General features: G+C 44.7%; 1 long non-coding RNA gene and 1 pseudogene across 2 annotated transcripts; one reads left to right on the forward strand and one right to left on the reverse strand.

Annotated features, from left to right (window-relative positions):
• Positions 1 to 222: 222 nt before the first annotated feature.
• LOC137240759 (vacuolar protein sorting-associated protein 41 homolog) lies at positions 223 to 18,058 on the forward strand (annotated as a pseudogene).
• On the reverse strand, positions 360 to 11,249 carry LOC137240760 (uncharacterized). Of its 2 annotated transcripts, XR_010949824.1 has the most exons (4): positions 9,119 to 11,249; positions 8,852 to 9,054; positions 983 to 2,196; positions 360 to 915 (listed from the first exon to the last, which is right to left on the reverse strand). It is a non-coding gene; the product is annotated as an uncharacterized lncRNA (long non-coding RNA). The 2 variants fall into 2 exon arrangements; XR_010949823.1 differs by having other exon boundaries at positions 360 to 2,196.
• Positions 18,059 to 19,217: the final 1,159 nt, after the last annotated feature.

The raw sequence follows: 19,217 nt of genomic DNA on the forward strand, positions 1-19,217 counted from the left end.
ATGGAAGCGAACATAGAAAACAGATATTCCAAATTGAGTTGCAAAACCGCTACCAAAAAGCAAATGAGACATTGCAAGAGTTTGCTTCAGATGTTGAAAGGTTGGCTCATCTCGCAAATGCGGACGCACCCGTGGAATACACCGAGAGGGTAAAAATCCAGAGTTTTATAAATGGCATATGAGACGTGGAAACGAAGCGAGCTACATACGCAAACCCAAAACTGACATTTGCTGAAACGGTATTGAACAAATGCGTGGTGGCAACGGCGCGCACCCACGTTTTTGTTAAAGATTAGGTTAAGGCGAAAAAAAAAGGAAGAAAATAAAAACACCAAAAGGATTTCGTATTAATAAAAGAATTCACAAAGTGCTTTTATTTATATAAATACAACAAGTGTTAAGAAAAGGTTTAACAAATGTTGTGGAAAATGATATATATGTGAAAATAATTTTGAAAAGTTGAACTTACGTGAACGGGCGATTACGTGTTCCTTTGCTGGCTGCTGGATTAAAAGAGGACGAGACTCTTTTCCACATGAGCCGATGAACCCACGATACAGCCACTTCGTTGGGTTTCCCGGCAACAAAGTTGCTGTACCACGGGCTCACAGCGGTAAACGTCTAAGACACATACGTACTACCACTCACACATGCCTGTGTGTATATCACAAGAATATGCGGGTGGTAGTAACGAAGAAAATAAAACAAAGAAAGTTATGTTACGAGGGGGGGAGATATATTTAGGCCTGTGGCCTAAACATACCGGCCCCCTTGCCGTAAGCAACAAAGAAAAAAAGAATGAAAAGGAAAAAAAGGAATGACACGCGATCGCACGTCCAGTAAGCCGTTATGTCGATGTGCAGATGCGGACTGCAAGCACTGCACGTCGCACGATGGACTTCGTGTCTCGTTGTCCTGAGAAGAAAAAGAAAAGATGTTATTAAATACACGTACGTGGTTTTAAATTCCGTGCTGTAATTACTTAGTTCTAATGAAACGCTCCTATTTTTGGCAGGCTCCTGAGACCACCAGCCCGAATACGGTCGGTTGGGTCAGGAGACCGCCAACTGTTGTTGCTGGCGTTCCGCTCACCATCAGTTCGGCGTATAGATCAGCGCCGAGTGTAAGACGAACTGGCGATGAGCGGTAGAACTGCGGATCTGCAAGCCGCATAAATTCAAATGGAACGGCAACCTTTGCATCCACATTGGATGGCGGACTCAACCGATAGTGGCCGTTGACCACGGCGGCTTGGGTAGTGACACGAGTCGTTGACCCGAACTTGCCGCGCAGAATAAGGGTACATTGCCCTGGTCCTTGGCGCTCTAACTGCAAATCGCGTACCAGCTCTGCATCGACGATGGTGCTGGCGGCGCAGGGATCAATGATCGCACGTACCAAGTGTAGGTGCCCACGCGATTCGACGCGTACGATGGCCGTCGGCGCAATGGGCACGAAAGACCGCATGATGGGCGCTGGAGTGGCTGGGAGCAGCCGGCCGGTTCGGAAGCCTTCCGGTGTACCACGCGATAGTGCTTGCATATTTTGGGCGTCAGAATGATATGGCGTCGATTTATCTCGCCGCTGCTGTCTGCCGCGTTTGGATGACTTGGTCGGGCCTCCTTGGAGTCCAATGTCGTGGTGCCGCCAGTTGTTTCGTTCGTTTCGACGTTTGTTTACTTTCGCCGCGCTTCTTTCATGCTGTAACAGCGGCCGGAAACTGCGCATCCCATGGTTGACCGTTGACGGTCTTGTTGTCACCGTTTTACTTATTTCTTCCTCCGCCTTTGCTCTCTCCTCCTCCATTTCTTCCTCCTCCACCTGCTGAGCCCAGGATTTAGCCGTTCCCGATAGGTTGATTGACAACGCGTCGTCGGACGTGTTGTCGTCGCCATTTGTGGCTGTCTCGTCGCATACCGGCCGACGCTCATCTAAATGAAGCGTGGTGTGGTGCTTCTCTTGGCACCTCTTGCAGCGATACTTGCTGCTACACTTGTTTACCCGGTGGAAGGGTGACAGACAGTTCGGACAGTACTTATATAAAAGCACTGCCCGCAACCTCTCTTCTGGAGATTTTTTCCGATATTCGGGACAGATTCGTAGACTATGGTCCCTGCCGCAGAGCTGGCAAGCGACGTCGAAACGCGTTGCGCCTCCCTCTGACTTGGCCAGTAAAGTTTGGTAGCGGGTCATGATCTGAAAGAATATTGATATCATTGATCATACCCAAATTGAGGTTGGCGGAATGTTGTTTGGGTGGCGTAAGCCAAAAAAAATATTATCTCTCATATATTTTCGCAAGAAAAAAAAACATTTTATTGAAATAAAAATTAAGGGCCATAAGTAAATACGAAGAAAAAACGGATTTAGCACGCATCCATACGATGTGGCTGGTGCTTTAGCGCCTCTAGTACATCCCTGCAAAAACGCTCTCGTCACTCCACGTCATTTGACTAGTCATTTTACCAGGTCATAGGTTATATTCCTAGTCACACTTGCATGGGCGTGATTGGGTTTTGTGACCAAATTTTGTAGGGATTTTATAATTTATTTTATGTCGGTAGCTGTCGCCGAAGTAGTCCTAAAGATTTATTTTGATTTGTGGTGAACTTTGTTTTCACAACAAGTGGCCTGCCACCACACGGAACGGTTTCAAACCTGGCTGAAAAGGTATTAAAAAGTTGCACTTCCACCATTCAACATTATTTTTGACGTGTATTGTCGATAATGTTGGATTAAGTATTTTAAATCTCGACCAAATGAATGATTGGTCGAGATATGTAATACGCGACATGTGTGGCGTATTGTGCTCGATATGTCGTGCGGCATGTAATGCGTGACGTGTAGTGCGGCATGTAGTACGTGACGTGTAGTGCGCGAGATGATTGCTGCGCATGAGGCCTAATGTCGGTGTTGCCATGCATTGACTGTCAGAAGTAAAGTGTAGACATTTGACATTTGCTACAATTTTTTCATTTCCTGAATGAAAAAAAAATCATTGAGATAAAACACGCGGTGGTGAGTAAATTTCTATAATGCGTAATATGGTTTTTTATTAATTTATTTCTCTTTTTCTTTCCAGGTATCCAGTGCTGTTGAAGGTGTCATGGTACAACATGCAATTAAAACAAGCGGCTGAGCCATTATATCGTGAACAAAGCGTTGAGGCACAAAAAAACGTTTAAGGTGACGTATCGTTTTCTCTAAACGCTGCCAAAATGAAGTCCAAGGGAGATTTGACGGAATACGACGTGCTTAGCCGCAAATTGCCAACCGAGAAGGAGCCACAAACTCCACTGTACGAAATGCGTATCTTTGCCCCGGATAACATTGTGGCCAAATCGCGTTTTTTGGTACTTCTTGCGTTAATTGAAAAAGTTCAAAAAAAGTTCATTTGCACATTTCAGGTATGGCTGCCGATCAAGAGCCAATTAATAACAGCGATACAGAAACCGAAAGTACTGAAGATGAAATCGAGCCCAAGTTTAAATATCATCGTATTGCCAATGATTTGCGTAAAATGCTTAATACAGATGTGGTTACATGTAGTGCGGCGCACCCAAAGTTTTTGATGTTTGGCACTTTTCTGGGTCGTATTTATTTATTTGACCATCAAGGTAATACAGTGACTTCACATCTCTCGGGGGATAAACCAAACGAATTTTCACACACTGTCGCTGTCAATAATATAGATGTTGACGCAAAGGCCGAGTACATAGCTACTTGTTCTGATGATGGCAAGGTAAATATAACTGGCATATTCAGCGATGAAAATAATCAAAATTTAAGTTTTGGTAAATCAATAAAAGCCGTCGCTTTGGATCCGGATCCTAAAATAACGGCTGGATAACGATTTGTTTTAGGTGACGATAAACTAACGCTTTATGAGAAAAATTTCCTTAAAAAACTTAAATCAACTGTTTTATATAGCGCCGAAGGCTACGTTCTATCAGTATGTTGGAATGGATCCTTTATAGCATGGGCCAGTTATCTAGGCGTACGTGTTTATGATTTAAATGAAAAATGTTCACTTGGCCTCATGAAATGGGAAGAACCAACTAACGCACGCTTGGAGAATTTTCGTTGTAATTTTCGCTGGTCAAATGCAACTACGTTGCTTATAGGTTGGGTCGATACAATACGCATCTGTGTTATACGTAGACGAAACTCAGTTGAAGTTGCTTCCAGAGAATTGCCCGGTTATATAGTAGACCCAATATCAACTTTTCAAACAAACTTCTATATTTCTGGATTGGCGCCACTTACATCCAACCAATTGGTGGTATTGGGTTGCCCGAAAGAAAAGGATGCAGAGCGTACGTCATTGAGACCAGTTCTTTGCGTTATGGAACATAAACTGAATTCTTGTGAGGAGATTTGTACTGACAATCTTTCATTGCGTGGTTATCAGGAATATACGGTTAATGATTATAGTTTGGGTTGTATCATTGATGAAAATCGGTACTTCATTGTTGCACCAAAGGATATAGTTGTTGCTAGCCTATATGAAACAGAGGACAGAGTTAAATGGTTGATCGACCATCGTAAATTTGAAGAGGCAATGGAAGTTATATCAACACATGGCGGTAGCACATCATTGCTGTCTGTGGCCAAATTGTACATAAATCATCCACTCGCACAGAAGCAGTACGACGAAGCTGCGGAATTATGTCTGCGCGTATTGGGCAATAAAAATCACTTTGGGAGGAGGAAGTTTTCAAATTTGTTAGGTGCCAACAATTACGTTCAGTTAGCGCTTATCCACCTACCGCCGATGATTGTAAGCTTGATCCACATGTGTACGAGGTGGTACTATATGAGTATTTAAAATACGATGCCAAAGGATTTTTGAATCTTATCAAGGAATGGCCATCACATTTATACAATTGCACTGCGGTCATTAATGCAATTCATGACAATTTTCGTAAGCGCGACTATGAAAGTGCATTAAGAATGTACTTAAAGTTACAAAATGCCGACGTATTTTAAATGATACGACATTATGATCGTTATGATGCAATACATAAAATGATTATACCACTCATACAGTTAGATCGGGAGCGTGCCTTTAAGATTTTATTTGAAAAAAATAAAATTTCACCAGAAATTGTTGTACAACAATTGGAACAAAATCAAGAGTATTTATATTGGTATTTGGATGAATTGGATAAATTTGATAAAAGTGGCAAATACCATTGGAAATTAGTGAATTTATATGCAAAATACGAACGTGAAAAACTATTACCATTTTTAAAAGAATCAAATCACTATCCAATGCAAGAAGCATTAGACGTATGTAAGCGGGAATTATTCTATCCTGAAATGGTGTATTTGTTGGGTCAAATGGGTAATCCGATAGAAGCATTAAATATTATTATAGAGAAGATAAAAAATATTGAAATGGCTATTGAGTTTTGTAAAGAGCATAACGACTCGGACTTATGGAATATATTGATTGATGAGTCTGTTAAAGATCCGGGAATTGTATTGAAACTGCTGGATGGCATAGTTGACTATGTGGATCCAGTCGCAGTTGTTGAAAAAATCAAGCTTGGTCAAAGTATACCAGGCTTACGAAATGCTGTAGTAAAGCTTTTGTGGGATTATCGTTTGCAGGTGAAAATTCGTAGGTTAGGTTAGGTTAGGTTGGGGTGGCTGCCCGAGGGCACACTTAGGCCAGTAGTACTAGGCCCGTTGTGATACCACGAAAAACACCGTTACCTCTCCTCTTCGAACCATTTTGAGGACCTGATGAAATCTACCAGGTCCTTGACGTCATGCTCCACAACCTGACTCATAGTATCAAGAAATGGAGCTCCCAGAAAGCGCTGCCGTGCTCCGCTTAGCGCTGGGCAGTTGCAAATGAGGTGAACCACCGTTTCCTCCTCCTCATTTTCTTTACAACTCCTACAGCACCGACGATAAGGCGCTCCTAGCCTTTCTGCATGCCTACCTATGAGGCAATGACCCGTTAGTGCCCCTACAAGTGTGGAAATTGTATCCCTTCTTAGGTTGTAAACGTGACGGGACCTTTTAGGATCCCATTTAGGCCAGGTTTCTTTCGACGTTCGACATCCCGGTGTTTGTAGCCATCTTTCGTCGGCTTGACGGTAGATGTGCTCTTTTAGCATTAGCTTGCATGTGGACAGGGGCATACCTAAGCGTTCTTGTCCAGGAAGAACCTGCTTGGTTGTACCCTGCCTAGCGAGTTCATCTGCAATACAGTTTCCCTCGATATCCCTATGTCCAGGGACCCATGTGAGGTGTACACGGTTCTGTTGAGCCATCTCTTGAAGAGATCGGCGACAGTTTAGTGCTAGTTCAGAATTGAACGAGTGGGAGCCCAGGGATTTTATGGCAGCTTGGCTGTCGCTGAAGATAAAAATTTCTTTGCCGACAATGTATGTCCCTATCCTAGCTGCGGCTTCCATTATGGCTGCAACTTCTGCCTGGAATACACTGCAGTGGTCGGGTAGTCTGAATGAGAGCTGGAGGTCAAGGTCCCTTGAGTATACTCCACCCCCAACTCTCCCGTTTAGCTTGGAGCCGTCCGTGTATATGGAAATGCTGTTGCCCATAGCAAGGCACTTGTCCGACTCCGTCCAGTCATCCCTGCTGGGTATGTTTATCTTAAAGTTGGTTTCCGCAACTGTTGTGGTCGCACAGCGATCCGTGCTAGGAGGGAGAAAACTGTATTTGTTTAGTATACTTGAGTGTCCTGTGGTACTGTTGTTCCAGCACGACAACTCCCTTAGACGCAGGGCTGACGTTGCCGCTGCTCGATGACCAGCCAGATCCAGTGGAAAGATGTCAAGAATGACCTGAAGAGCTTCGCTAGGCGTTGTTCTTAGAGCCCCGCTTATGCTTATCATGCTGGATCTGTGGACTTTACCCAACAAGTTTAGGTTTGACGCCTTGCTCAAGGCTGGCCACCATACGACTACTCCATACAGCAGTATGGGTCTGATAATCGCGGTATAAATCCATCTGCATATGTTGGGGGTGAGTCCCCATTTTTTGCCAATGGCTCTTTTACACGTATATAATGCAATGTACGCTTTCTTTTGTCGCTGGATAACGTTGTCCTTCCAGTTCAGCTTTTTGTCTAAAACTACGCCTAAAAATTTGGCTTTATCTGCCAGGCTTAGGCGCACCCCGTTTAGTTCAGGTAGGTTCAACGATGGTATTTTGTATCGTTTGGTATATAAGACAAGCTCTACTTTATCGGAGTTGACGCTGAGTCCACATCGGGAAGCCCACAAGGAAACCTCTCGCAATGCTACCTGCATCAAGTCGCACAAAGTTTGAGGAAACTTGCCTCTGTAGATAATCGCTAGGTCATCAGCATATGCCACGACCTTCCCGCTCCCCCAACTAGTATCTCTTAATAGCGAGTTTACCGTTAGGTTCCATAGTAAGGGGGAAAGGACACCACCCTGGGGCGTGCCCCTTGCGACAAATCGTGTTACCTCAACCTTCCCCAGTGAGGAGAGCACTTTCCTTCCCCTGAGCAGTTGATCAATTAGTCCCACTAGGGGTCTATTTACGTCCAGATCAGTTAAAGCAATGTTAACGGCGTCTGGACTTATGTTGTTGAATGCTCCTTCAATGTCTAGGAAGGCCACAAGACAATAATCCTTTTCGAACAAGGATGTTTCTATAGTAGAGACTAGGCTGTGTAGCGCAGTCTCCGTAGATTTACCTTTGGTGTACGCGTGTTGATAGTCCGAAATGAGATTCCTATCAATGCTTGTAGTGAGAAAATCGCTAACTATTCTCTCTAGGGTCTTGAGTACGAAGGATGAAAGACTGATAGGTCTATAGTCCTTCGGCTCGTAATGAGAGGCTTTGCCTGCCTTAGGAATGAATATGACCGTGGCGCTCCTCCATGCACACGGAATATAGTTCATAGCCAAACAAGCGGTATATATGTGCCGCAGCCAGTTGGCTGATACCTCCAAGGAGTAGATAAGTTGAGCGGGTACAATCCCGTCTGGTCCAGCAGCCTTAAAAGGTTTAAAACTTTTGACTGCCCTCCTCACTCTCTCCTCAGTGATGGGTATATTCACAGCTTGGTTTGCTGCAGGTACATCCGGTGCGTTTGTCATATTTCCCGGGAAATGTGTGTCCAGGAGCAGCTCTAGAGTTTCCCCTTCTGTGCTGGTCCAGGTACCATTCGGTCTCCGCAGAAAGCTAATAGCTGTTTGCGTCTTAGAAAGCACGCACCGTAGCCTGGATGTGTCCACGACACTCTCGACTCCAGTGCAGAAGTTTCTCCATGAAGTTCTCTTCGCTTGTCTCAGGACTTTTTTGTAGGTTCTTAGTTTGTCCTTGTATTCTAGCCATTGTGACCCGTTATCAAGGAATTTGGCTTTGTTAAACTGTTCTCTACAGGATTTACGAAGTAGGTCCAGATCATGGGACCACCAGTGAGGTTTACGCTTACCGCGCGGTTTTGGCAATGGACAGGCCTGTTCTAAGGCTTTTGAGAAAGCCGATGTGAAGGTTTCTACCAGACCCTCTAGCTCCATCGTTGATGAGAGGCTTTGTGGGGGCAGTTCTGGTAGTTCTCTTGCTAACAGCTCATTATGTAGTTCCCAGTTTGTATTACGTGGGTTACGTCTCGCAATGGGCTGATCGACGAAGAACTCTAACATTACTTCAATATAGCGGTGGTCTGAAAAGGAATGTTCATCAAGAACACGCCATTTTTTAACCCACCCATAAACGCTTTCGCTACAAATAGTGAGGTCAATAACCTCTCTACGGTTTTTAGTAATAAAAGTTGGTTCATTACCTACATTGCAAACTACAAGGTTAGTTGTTAAAAGGTACTCAAAAAGTGACTCACCCCGAGTGTTTATGTCGGAACTACCCCACTGCACGTGGTGGGCGTTTGCGTCTGTCCCAATTAACAGATGGCTTGAGTCGGCCACCAGATCCTTTACCGTCTTTTGTGGAGGAGGTTCCTCTGCGTCGTACGGCATATAAACGGAGGCTAGCGTTAATTGGGTGCCTCCGCTTGACAAACTGGCCGCTGTGACGTCACCATTGCTATAATTAGGCAAGAGAAAGATATTTAGCTCTGACTTTACTAAAATGCATGTTCTCACTTTACCTTCATCTGCAGCTCGGATGAGCTTAAACCCAGTGGCCCCCAATCCGCAAATCCTTGAGTTGTTCACCCAGGGTTCTTGGATAAGGACCACTTCGACGTCGCCTTTAGAAAGGCGACTGATGAGAGCAGCCGAGGCTGCCTTACTTTTGTGCAGGTTTATCTGGAGCAACCTCAGCATGAGCTTGCTCAGACTCCCCTGCCTCCATCACCGTGATGTTGGGATCCTCTCCGTCGCTATCCAGCAGAGCATCCTCCATCGACAAATTGCCCAGAGCCCCTGCGCAATTTGACGTGGCGGAAACCAGGCTTTCGGCGTCGGAGATTTCCGCTTCCACTTCGGGTGCCTCAATGTCCGTGTCCAAAGAGGCACTCGAAAGGGATGCGCGCTGTGCGTCCCCACGGTATACGTGAATTACGACCTCCCCGAGGCCGTAAAACACTCTTCCTTTGCTCCGTCTAAGGGGCTCGAGAGCTTCCTTATTCAGGGCTAACACGACCTGTCTCCTAGGTCCTTCAGCGTCCTCGACTTGGATGACACTCCAGTCCTGCGTTGGGAGAGCCGGGTTCATCAGTTGCAGCATCCTGAGAATTCTCTCAGGTTCTGCTGGAACCGCTGGAACCCATGCCCTGGCCCTTGGCCGAGCCGGAATGTCCTTCCAGTCAACGACCTCGATAATCGCCCCGGGATAGACTTGTCCCAGCTTTGCGGCTGCTGCCTTGTACAGCGCAACAGACCTTGCGTCCTCGCAAGCGAGTACCTTGATTTGGCCCTGGTACCATCCTGCATCAGAACCTCGCGGCGGACTACCCGGAGACTCCATCAGCACGTCGAGAACGGCGTTGCCGATTTCATTCCGGACGTACGGCCACTGGTCTTTAGGGATTGCACCACGGTCATTCCCTCGGTCCAGGATTCCTATAAGGATCCGGCCCTTGGCTACCTCGGCAAAGCTGGGTTTGGCTACCGCGGGGTGATTCTGGTGCCTTTTCGGCGGTGGTTTGATATCCTCATCGGACCTTTGACGTTTATATGGGGTTGCGCTTGTTGGCAGAGAACCCCGAAAATTCGGCAGTAGAGCTCGCGCCCTTTCCACCGAATTCCTGGCGTTCTCTGACAGCGTTTCCAGCGGAACACCCTCATACCTTGACAGGACTTTTGCAGCCCTTCTTTTGTTCCTGTGGAACGATCCCTTGTGGGAATCTTCTTGAGAAGGGGTCCGACCCGTAGTTGCCCTCGCGGTCGTACCCCCGGATGATGTCTTCATTATGGCTCCTTTCTCCTTTGGCTCAGTGTGACCAGATCGTGGGACCCCTGTCACAGCCGTGGGGAGAACAGTCGCCATACCGGCGTCAGACGGGCGCCCAGCATCAGCAGGCGCGTCAGTGTTCGCCGTTGCCAGCGCAACTACCTTCGCCGCCATACTGGTGCTTGCCCCCGTCCGATCACCTAAGACGGTGTTGACTGAGGTTGCCCTCTTGTCGTCCCTGGGGAGCTGACCCGTCGTTTCCAACGCAGTCGCTCCCCCGGTTAAAGTAGCTGTTGCGGCCCCGTTTTCCCTTGGCTCGGAGTGGCCAGGTCCAGAGACCCCTGCCACAGCCGTGGGAAAAAAGGTTGCCGTTCCGGCGCTTGGTCGGTGTCCGACAACAGCAGGCGCGTCAGGGTTCGCCGTTACCAGCGCAACTCCCTTCGCCGCCATACTATTGCCGCCCCCCACCAAGTCGCTCTTCACTTTAGCCTTGGTAGCATTGGTAGCCCTCCCTCGTTCACTAGGGCGTATGGATGCCAATGCTGTTGTCCTTCTCCCTGTGGAGGAGAAAGGATTATCATTTTCTTGTTTTTTTTTATTTTTGTTGTTCATCTTGTTCGTACGACCCCTTGCTAGACGAGGCCAGCTTAGGGTCACCTTATTGAAAGGGGGAAAAGTGTCGTCCGCCGCGGCAGAGCCCCTTACCGCGGTAAGACCATTTTTACTCTCTGAGGCGGCCCGGTGTCAGAGAGGCTCCGTACAAATACAGCCAGATTAACCTCCCGGCTGCAAACCATCCAATGGGCACGGTGCCGCATAACACCCTGGATTGGGAGGGGACAGATCTTGGTCATCGCCCACCCCAGGACTAGGCCACCGCAGCCATGGAGATCCATGTGAACCTGCATCCTACTGGGTGGCATAGTCCCGTGGTCAGCGACTAAGCCCTCGCATCGCGGCAAGATGTCTGCCCTTCGCGAGGGTGAAAATTCGTAAAAGCATGCAAAAAGTACAGTTTGAATTCTATTATAAGCAACATGAAAAAGTAGTAAATACACAAAATCGTGGCCGTTATGCTTCGGCCTCCGAGTATTGTTTGAAATGTCATCGATCGATTATTAGTACGAACGAAAATATGGCACCGCTTAAAGATATTATTATTTTCCTATGCGGACATGCATATCATCATAATTGTGCACCTGGCGCCTTGGATACTGATCACTGCGAATTTTGCAATCCCAGCGATTTTGATAAAAATTAAGGTGACGACTTTTTACTACTGCTGAATTAGATAAAAAAGGCCATCGGTGAAATTGTATCGCCGAAACAGGTGTATGAGACTTCTCCAACCAAAATAAAGAGCTTCGGCATTTGGTTGCGTTATGATTCGCGTTCTGGTGCGCACATCATGTACCGCGAGTATCGTGATTTGAACGTTGGTGGTGCAGTTACACAATGTTATCGTGATATGGGTGCTCGTCATCGTGCGCGAGCTCATTCAATTCAAATAATGAAGGTTGAGTCAATCCCAGCCCGGTCTGTCCTACATTTGCCGGTGGATATCACACAAAGGAAGCGTAGGTGTGTATAAAATTACATCTTGGAGGTACTGAAGGCTTATTAATATAATTATATTCTTTTTTTTCTGAGGGAAGATTGTGTAATCAACATGGCTAACTCATACAACTCTTTCGCTATTGCCCGACGATGGCAACGTACCAACGTCAGAAGCTGCAGCGCTGCATTATGATATACAAGGAGCGGTCGAAGAGGGACGCTATTATATGGATATCGATCAGGTGAGTAATAGTAAATTAAGATTCGAAATCTCTCGCGGCAATGAGCCATAATGTTGCTCAGATACGCCATCATCTCGTTGCAAGGATCCTGAGCCAGATTAATTTGTTGATTTTTTGCATTTTACATGCTCTCTACGCATAACTTTTTTCCAAAAAATAGAAAAGAACCATGAATTTAAATGAAATGGCCCAAGTCGGGCATGCTTCAAATTGACCTCAAGTTGTTAAGTTACCCGAGATGGGTGCAGCTTTTCTTCTTTTCAAAAATTCTTTATCCCGATTTGCTGAAAGAGTAAACGAAGTCCGCGATGCCAAATTCTTTAGTAGGCTCCAGGGGTTTAGCTACTCTCTTGAAATAAATTCACAAAGCATACTTAAGTTGAAGATAGATGTACGTATGAGTAGGGTTTGAAAATGCATTTTATTTAAAAAAACTGTAAAATAGCGTCTGAAATGTTGATTTTGATGCTTAATACTTCAACACCCAAGTCTCCCGGTTCTAGTATGTTCCAAATAGTTTGCCAAATTTCTTTGGTTGGAATGCAATGCGCAAAGGATAGTGTGCAGAAATCTGAGTTAATACCCTTTTGTGTTAGTCACTTTATTTTAGTTTAATGTTCCGCTTTTAATTGTCTTATGTGGAAAATATTAGGATATTCAAACTGAGATTCGGACCTGTTCTCCGGAATCGAAAGTATTTAGCCCATTAAGCACAGATCCTTACATTATTTTCCCCACAAATAAGTTTTATTAAGTTATTCATTTTATTTGGAAAATTTATTACAACGTTTTGCCGGAATATTTCTTTATTTAGTATAATAAATCTCAACTTGAAAACTCCTATCAAAAAATTGTCCCACCCAAGCAAAGCGATTCCGGTCGAAAGCAAGGTGACGTGTTCTCAATTTCGATCGATCGATTCTTTAGCGTTTTTTTTTTTTTTTTTTTTATGCAAAATTGCAATTGTCTTGTTGCCTCTGCATTTCCGAAAACCATTGGTGCTGGCATTTTGTTCAAATTTTTGCACAATTTTAATTTAACCAAAACCAAAATAAATAAAAACAGCTGTTTCGCTTTATTATCGACTCGATATGAAAAACGATACGAAATCAGCTTCGAATCGATTTGTTTAAATCGGAACTGAGAACACCAAAAAGAAATCGACTCGGAATCAACCCCGCCTGACCTTTCAAAGCGAGTCGGAATCCAGAACAGGCCGGATTGCTATTCAGAACACCACCTTGTGTTTCTTACAGCCAACCCAATATAAACGCACGCAAGTAATTTTCTGTCAAAAAATGTCTCATGTACATACAAGTTACATGAGAGCAACCCAAGCTGAATTTGCTGCGTGAAAAACTAACTCGATTTCCAATTTTTGTTCTGCGTAACATTTAGATTCGACGTTTGCACACATGCTTTACATTGTCGCAACGCATGCTTCTTTGGGTTAGGGCAAAGAACGCCGTGCGGTTTTATTGGGCCGGCTCGTTCAACATTTATTTGCACTTTTACACCTTTACGACGTGCATCTTAATTTTATATTCGAAAATACTTTTAATTCAATTGTATTCTGGGGCAGATAGTGAGTCTGCGTTAGGTTGTGTTGGCCTCGTTCGGGGGAACGAGAGCTGGGTGATTTGTGTGTTGGCCTCGTTCGGGGTGAACGAGAGCTGGGTTTTTTGGGATAAAGGAATATGGACTATTAAAGTTCATTTTCGTTGTCGTTGGGCGGAAGTAGTACCAGTTTCGCTATTGGTCTTGTAATTTGTCCCTTAATTGTATTGACGTCAACAACACGTACACGGTTATCGGAACCTGGATGTGTGTTGACGACTCTCCCCATTCTCCACTCGTTTGGTTGTAGGCTGTCCTCTTTTATGACGACTAGGTCCCCGGGTTTTACGTTGGATTGTGGATGTTTCCATTTATACCTTTTCTGGATCTCGGTGAGATATTCCGATTTCCATCTTTTGCAAAAGGTTTGATGAAGGGCTTTCATCTTTTGCCATCGGTTTACAATGGAGGCAGGGTTTTCACTACAGTCGAGTTCAGGTGGAGCTAAAAGATGCCCGCCTACGAGGAAATGGCCTGGAGTAAGCGGCTCCAGGTCGGAAGGGTCGTTGGATGAGGGACTTAGAGGTCTCGAGTTGAGGCAGGCCTCAATTCGACATAAGAGGGTTGTAAACTCTTCGAGAGTATATTTATGATCGGACGCGAGCTTTTTAAAGTGGGTCTTAAAACTTTTTACCCCCGCTTCCCACAAACCTCCCATGTGAGGAGCGCTTGGCGGTATAAAATGCCATTCTATAATGTGATGGCTATATTTAGTCAACGTTCCGTCCCTTGCTTCACGCAGAAATGCTTTAAACTCGGATCGTAAAGATCGAGAAGCTCCGACAAAGTTAGTACCATTGTCGGAGTAAACGTTTTTTGGACAGCCCCGTCTGGATACGAATCTGGCGAAGGCAGCTAGGAAGGACCCGGAACTAAGGTCGTTTGTCGCTTCTAGATGGATGGCTTTCGTCGAAAAGCAGACAAACAGGCAGACGTATCCTTTCGAAATTCGACATCCCCTCCCTCTGTAGGATTTTATATCGAATGGTCCCGCGAAATCTACCCCAGTGTTAGTGAAGGCCCTAGTAAAGGTGGTGCGCTCTTTCGGAAGGATCCCAATAAGTTGCGTTTGTGTCCGCTTCCTGTAAATAGTGCAGACTTTACAGTTGTGGATAACCGACCTTACCATGACTTTAACGCGTGGGATCCAGTACTGAGCGCGGATATGACGTAGCATCAGCTGGTTCCCTCCATGCAGGGTGGTCTCATGAGAGGATTGGACGATAAGTCTGGATAACCTGCAAGTATAAGGAAGAATAATGGGATGACTTTCATTATGGGACATGTCTTTCGATGCCCCAGTCCGCCCCCCAGTTCGAATGATGCCTTCTTCATCTATATATGGGTTCAGGGGTAGAATCTCACTCTTCCCATTTATTAGATTTCCTGACTTCAAGTTTGCGTACTCTTCTTGATAATGTTGCCTCTGGCATATTGTTATCAATCTTCGCGTTGTTTTTTCTATTTCGTCAGGAGCGATCGCATGAGAATCCCTTTTCACGGAGGCTTTAGTTTTTGGGTGCGTATTCTGGAAAAACCGAAGAATATAGGATATAACCCGCAAAGCCCTTGGTAAATCGGAAAACCTATCCAGAATGTCAAAGTTATTTTTCACCAAAGTTGTATGAACTTTCACCCTCTTTTCCTCCATATTCGTATTGTAATCTTCTTCTTGTGTTGGCCAATTTTCGTTGTCTTCTTGTAACCAAGAAGGTCCCTGCCACCACAAAGAATTGTTGATTAGGTCCGAAGCGTAGAGGCCTCTGCTCGCCAAATCTGCAGGATTTGACGCGGAGTCTACGTGCCGCCATACTTTGTCTCCTACTTTATCGATGATTTTCGTTATTCTATGTGCCACAAACGTTGACCACGAACATGGTGGTTTTCGGATCCACGCCAGTACTATAGTCGAATCTGTCCAAAGGGTTACTTTAATGTTTGAAAGTTGCATATTTTCTATGGCCGACTCTATAATTTCTGCAAGTAGGACTGCGCCGCAGAGTTCCAGTCGTGGCAATGATATGGTTTTGACCGGGGCTACTCTCGTTTTGGCCATCAACAGGTTGGTGAAGACTTGATCCTTTGTTTGTACCCTCAGGAAAACAGTGGCGGCATATGCTTTTTCCGAGGCATCGCTGAATCCATGTATTTCGACATTGTCCTTCAATGTGTAGTGAACCCATCGCGGTATGCGTATATCGTTGATCTTTTCGTAGTCCGTCATGAACGATTGCCACCGATGTAGAGTAGTTTCAGACACATCTTCATCCCAGCCTGTCCCTTCCAACCAAATATTTTGCATTATTATTTTGGCTACAATTACGACTGGTGCCAGCCAGCCAAGAGGGTCGAAAAGTTTTGCGATCGCAGAAAGTATTGACCTTTTTGTTACGGCGTGGTTATTGTCAAAGGGTTTCGCTGTGAAGTAGAAGTAGTCGAAATGGGCGTTCCACCTGATACCGAGTGCTTTTACCATGCTGGTGTCTTCAAACTCAAGAAAATCCTCACTTAATAGGTGTTGCTTCGGTATACCCTGTAGGATTTTCTTGCAGTTGGACGTCCATTTTCGCAATGGGAAACCTGCCGATTGCAATGCCAATGATATTTCGTCCCTTGCCTTGATTGCAATTTCGATGCTGTGTCCACCGGCGAGTACGTCATCAATGTACATGCAATTTCGCAGTATATCTGCTGCCATTGGATGCGATGCCTCCACGTCATCAGCTAGTTGGTGCAGCGTTCGAATCGCAAGATACGGAGCACAATTAACCCCAAAGGTTACCGTTTTCAATTCATAAATGTTAATTGGGTTTTTGGGGCATTTGCGAAATATGATTCGCTGATATTTTGTTTGGTCTTCATTGACCCATATTTGGCGATACATTTTCTCTATGTCGCTGTTAAATACGTATTTGAACAGCCGCCAACGTAGTATAAGAACTGTCAGGTCGGATTGAAGAATCGGACCTGGATATAAGGCATCATTTAGACTTTTGCCATTAGTGGTAGGACAAGATGCATTAAATACGACTCTGACTTTTGTCGTTGAACTTCCCTCCTTTATAACAGCATGGTGAGGTAGGAAGTAACAGTCATTTGAGTCTGGCGAAATATTGCCTATTTGTTTCATGTGCCCTAAAGTTTCATATTCGGATACAACTCTATTGTATTCCGTTTGAAGGACTGGGTTTTTCGCAAGTCGTGTCTCGTTGCGATAGAATTGAGAGCACGCACTTCTTAATGAGGGGCCTAAGTTAAACTCTTTCCTAAAGGGTAAGGAGACTACGTATTTGCCATCGTTGTTCCGAACTGTTGTGGATTTGTATAGCTCCTCGCAGTAAGTGTCATCGTTATTGATGCTCCTTTTCTTTGGAATTTCCTCTATCTCCCAAAAAGCCGCCAATTGTTTATCTAAAGTGACCTCATTGAAATATGAAACTAGGGTCTTATTTGTATCAACCGCATCTGTCCGGCCTGTCAAAATCCAGCCGAACACCGTTTCCTGTGCTATTAATGTGTTTAGCACGTCCTTCCTGATACCGCCTAGCATAATTTGGGGGTATATGTCTCCGCCCAGAATTAAGTCGACTGGCTCATTGACAAAGAATCTTTTGTCAGCCAGTACTAAGTCAGGGAATGCTTGCCTAGTCATTGCATTTATTCGGCAAGTTGGAAGATTCCCTGTCAGTTGTGGTAAAACCAGCATGATCGTATTGATCTCGATTAATGGGTCGGTTGGTGACCGCAGTTGTATGTTGCACGCTTCTTTTACTTGTGCAGACATTGTATTATTGATGCCCGAAACTTGGGCATGCAGGTGTTTGGATGGCAGATTAATTCTGCGCTTTAGTTTCTCGGTAATGAATGAACATTCAGATCCCGAGTCTATTAGGGCTCTCGCCGAATAGTCAACACCATTAAAATGAATCTTGACCTGAGCTGTCCCTAGTAATACCCCTTTATTTGTGTTTGCGAAACATGAGTTCACATTATTAATCGGAGCGTTTTCTCTTTCAGCATTGCGTCGTATTTGAACTTCCCGTGAGGTAGATGCTCCGATAGTGTCGGAAGTATTTGTTGGTTTTGGCTGATTCGAAATATGAAGCAGCGTATGATGTCTTAAATGACATGTGGCACAGTTCATTTGGCTGGTGCACCTTGTCACCGAATGGCCAGCAGAAAGGCAGTTTATACACCCACGGCTGCTCTTAATTTGTTCAAACCGTTTATTGGGTGTTAAACGTAAGAACTTTTCACACTTTGAAATTCGATGTGCAGGACTTTTGCACATCTTACACGTAGGTTTGGCTGTTGTTGCACTTGCCTGGTAGAACCCTAATCGTTTCGACGATGTATCTGCCGAGGAACGAGAAGCATGTGGCTTAGAGGGTTTTGAAACCGTATCCCCTCTTATATCTACCACAGTTTCCAACGTTTGGAATCTGCTGGATAAGAATTTATCCATATCTGCCCATTTTGAAATTTCTGTTTTATTTTCTATGGTTTGTTCCCATAGAGCCAGTGTGGTTTCTGGCAGTTTTGTGGAGCACAAATATGTTAGAATTGCATCCCAGTTTGATATGTCAATCTTGTGACATTGAAGCGCTGAGATACAATTGTTTATTTCACGTTGCAGTTTTTTAATGGAGCTACCGCATTCGCTCTCAACTGCTTTTAAACTAAAAAGAATTTTTAATTGGGCATTGACCAAGATACGTTTGTTTTCGTATCGGTCACATAAATTTTTCCACGCTGTATCGAAACCGTCTGTTGTTAAGGAACACCGTTCCACTATCTCTTTGGCCTCCCCTTGAGTTTTTTGCCTTAAATAGTATAGTTTTTGCACTGCATGGAGTTTACTATTATTAATATATATGGCAGTGAACATGTCCCTAAAAGACGGCCATGAAATATAGTCACCTTTGAAAATATCCGTATCACATGCTGGCAGGCGCATGTGATATTCCATATTATCTGAGACATCTACTTTCTTATCTTTTCAAAATTTTCCAAAAGCTCAGCTATTGCCGCCTGACACTTTAGGAAGCTGAAATAACACATTTTATGCTTCTTCTTGATAGCCGATAAGTCCTTTGAATCAAGCTCTGATGAACCTAAGAGCTTTTCGTATGTCACCTTCGTAGCTTCCCACAGAGTTTTTAACTCATCCCTTTGGTATATTAGGGAGTGTTTACTGTGTTGTGAAGGTGACATGTCGTTGAAGTCATTTTCATACTCCGTCACTACATCTGCTTGGCGTGTATAGGTATCCATTATATGAAAATTTATTGAAGTATTAATTGATTAATTGCCTTTGCAGAGAGTATTGAGTGAAAATGAACTGAAACGAAGGACTGTGTTTGAGAGAGATCTCTCGAGGAAGTGGCCTCGAAGCTTGCGAGAAAGCTAGGAATTAATTTAAAGAATGTGCAATTT

Source organism: Eurosta solidaginis, chromosome 2 (genome assembly GCF_040869045.1).
Source record: "Eurosta solidaginis isolate ZX-2024a chromosome 2, ASM4086904v1, whole genome shotgun sequence".
Lineage (NCBI taxonomy): Eukaryota > Metazoa > Arthropoda > Insecta > Diptera > Tephritidae > Eurosta > Eurosta solidaginis.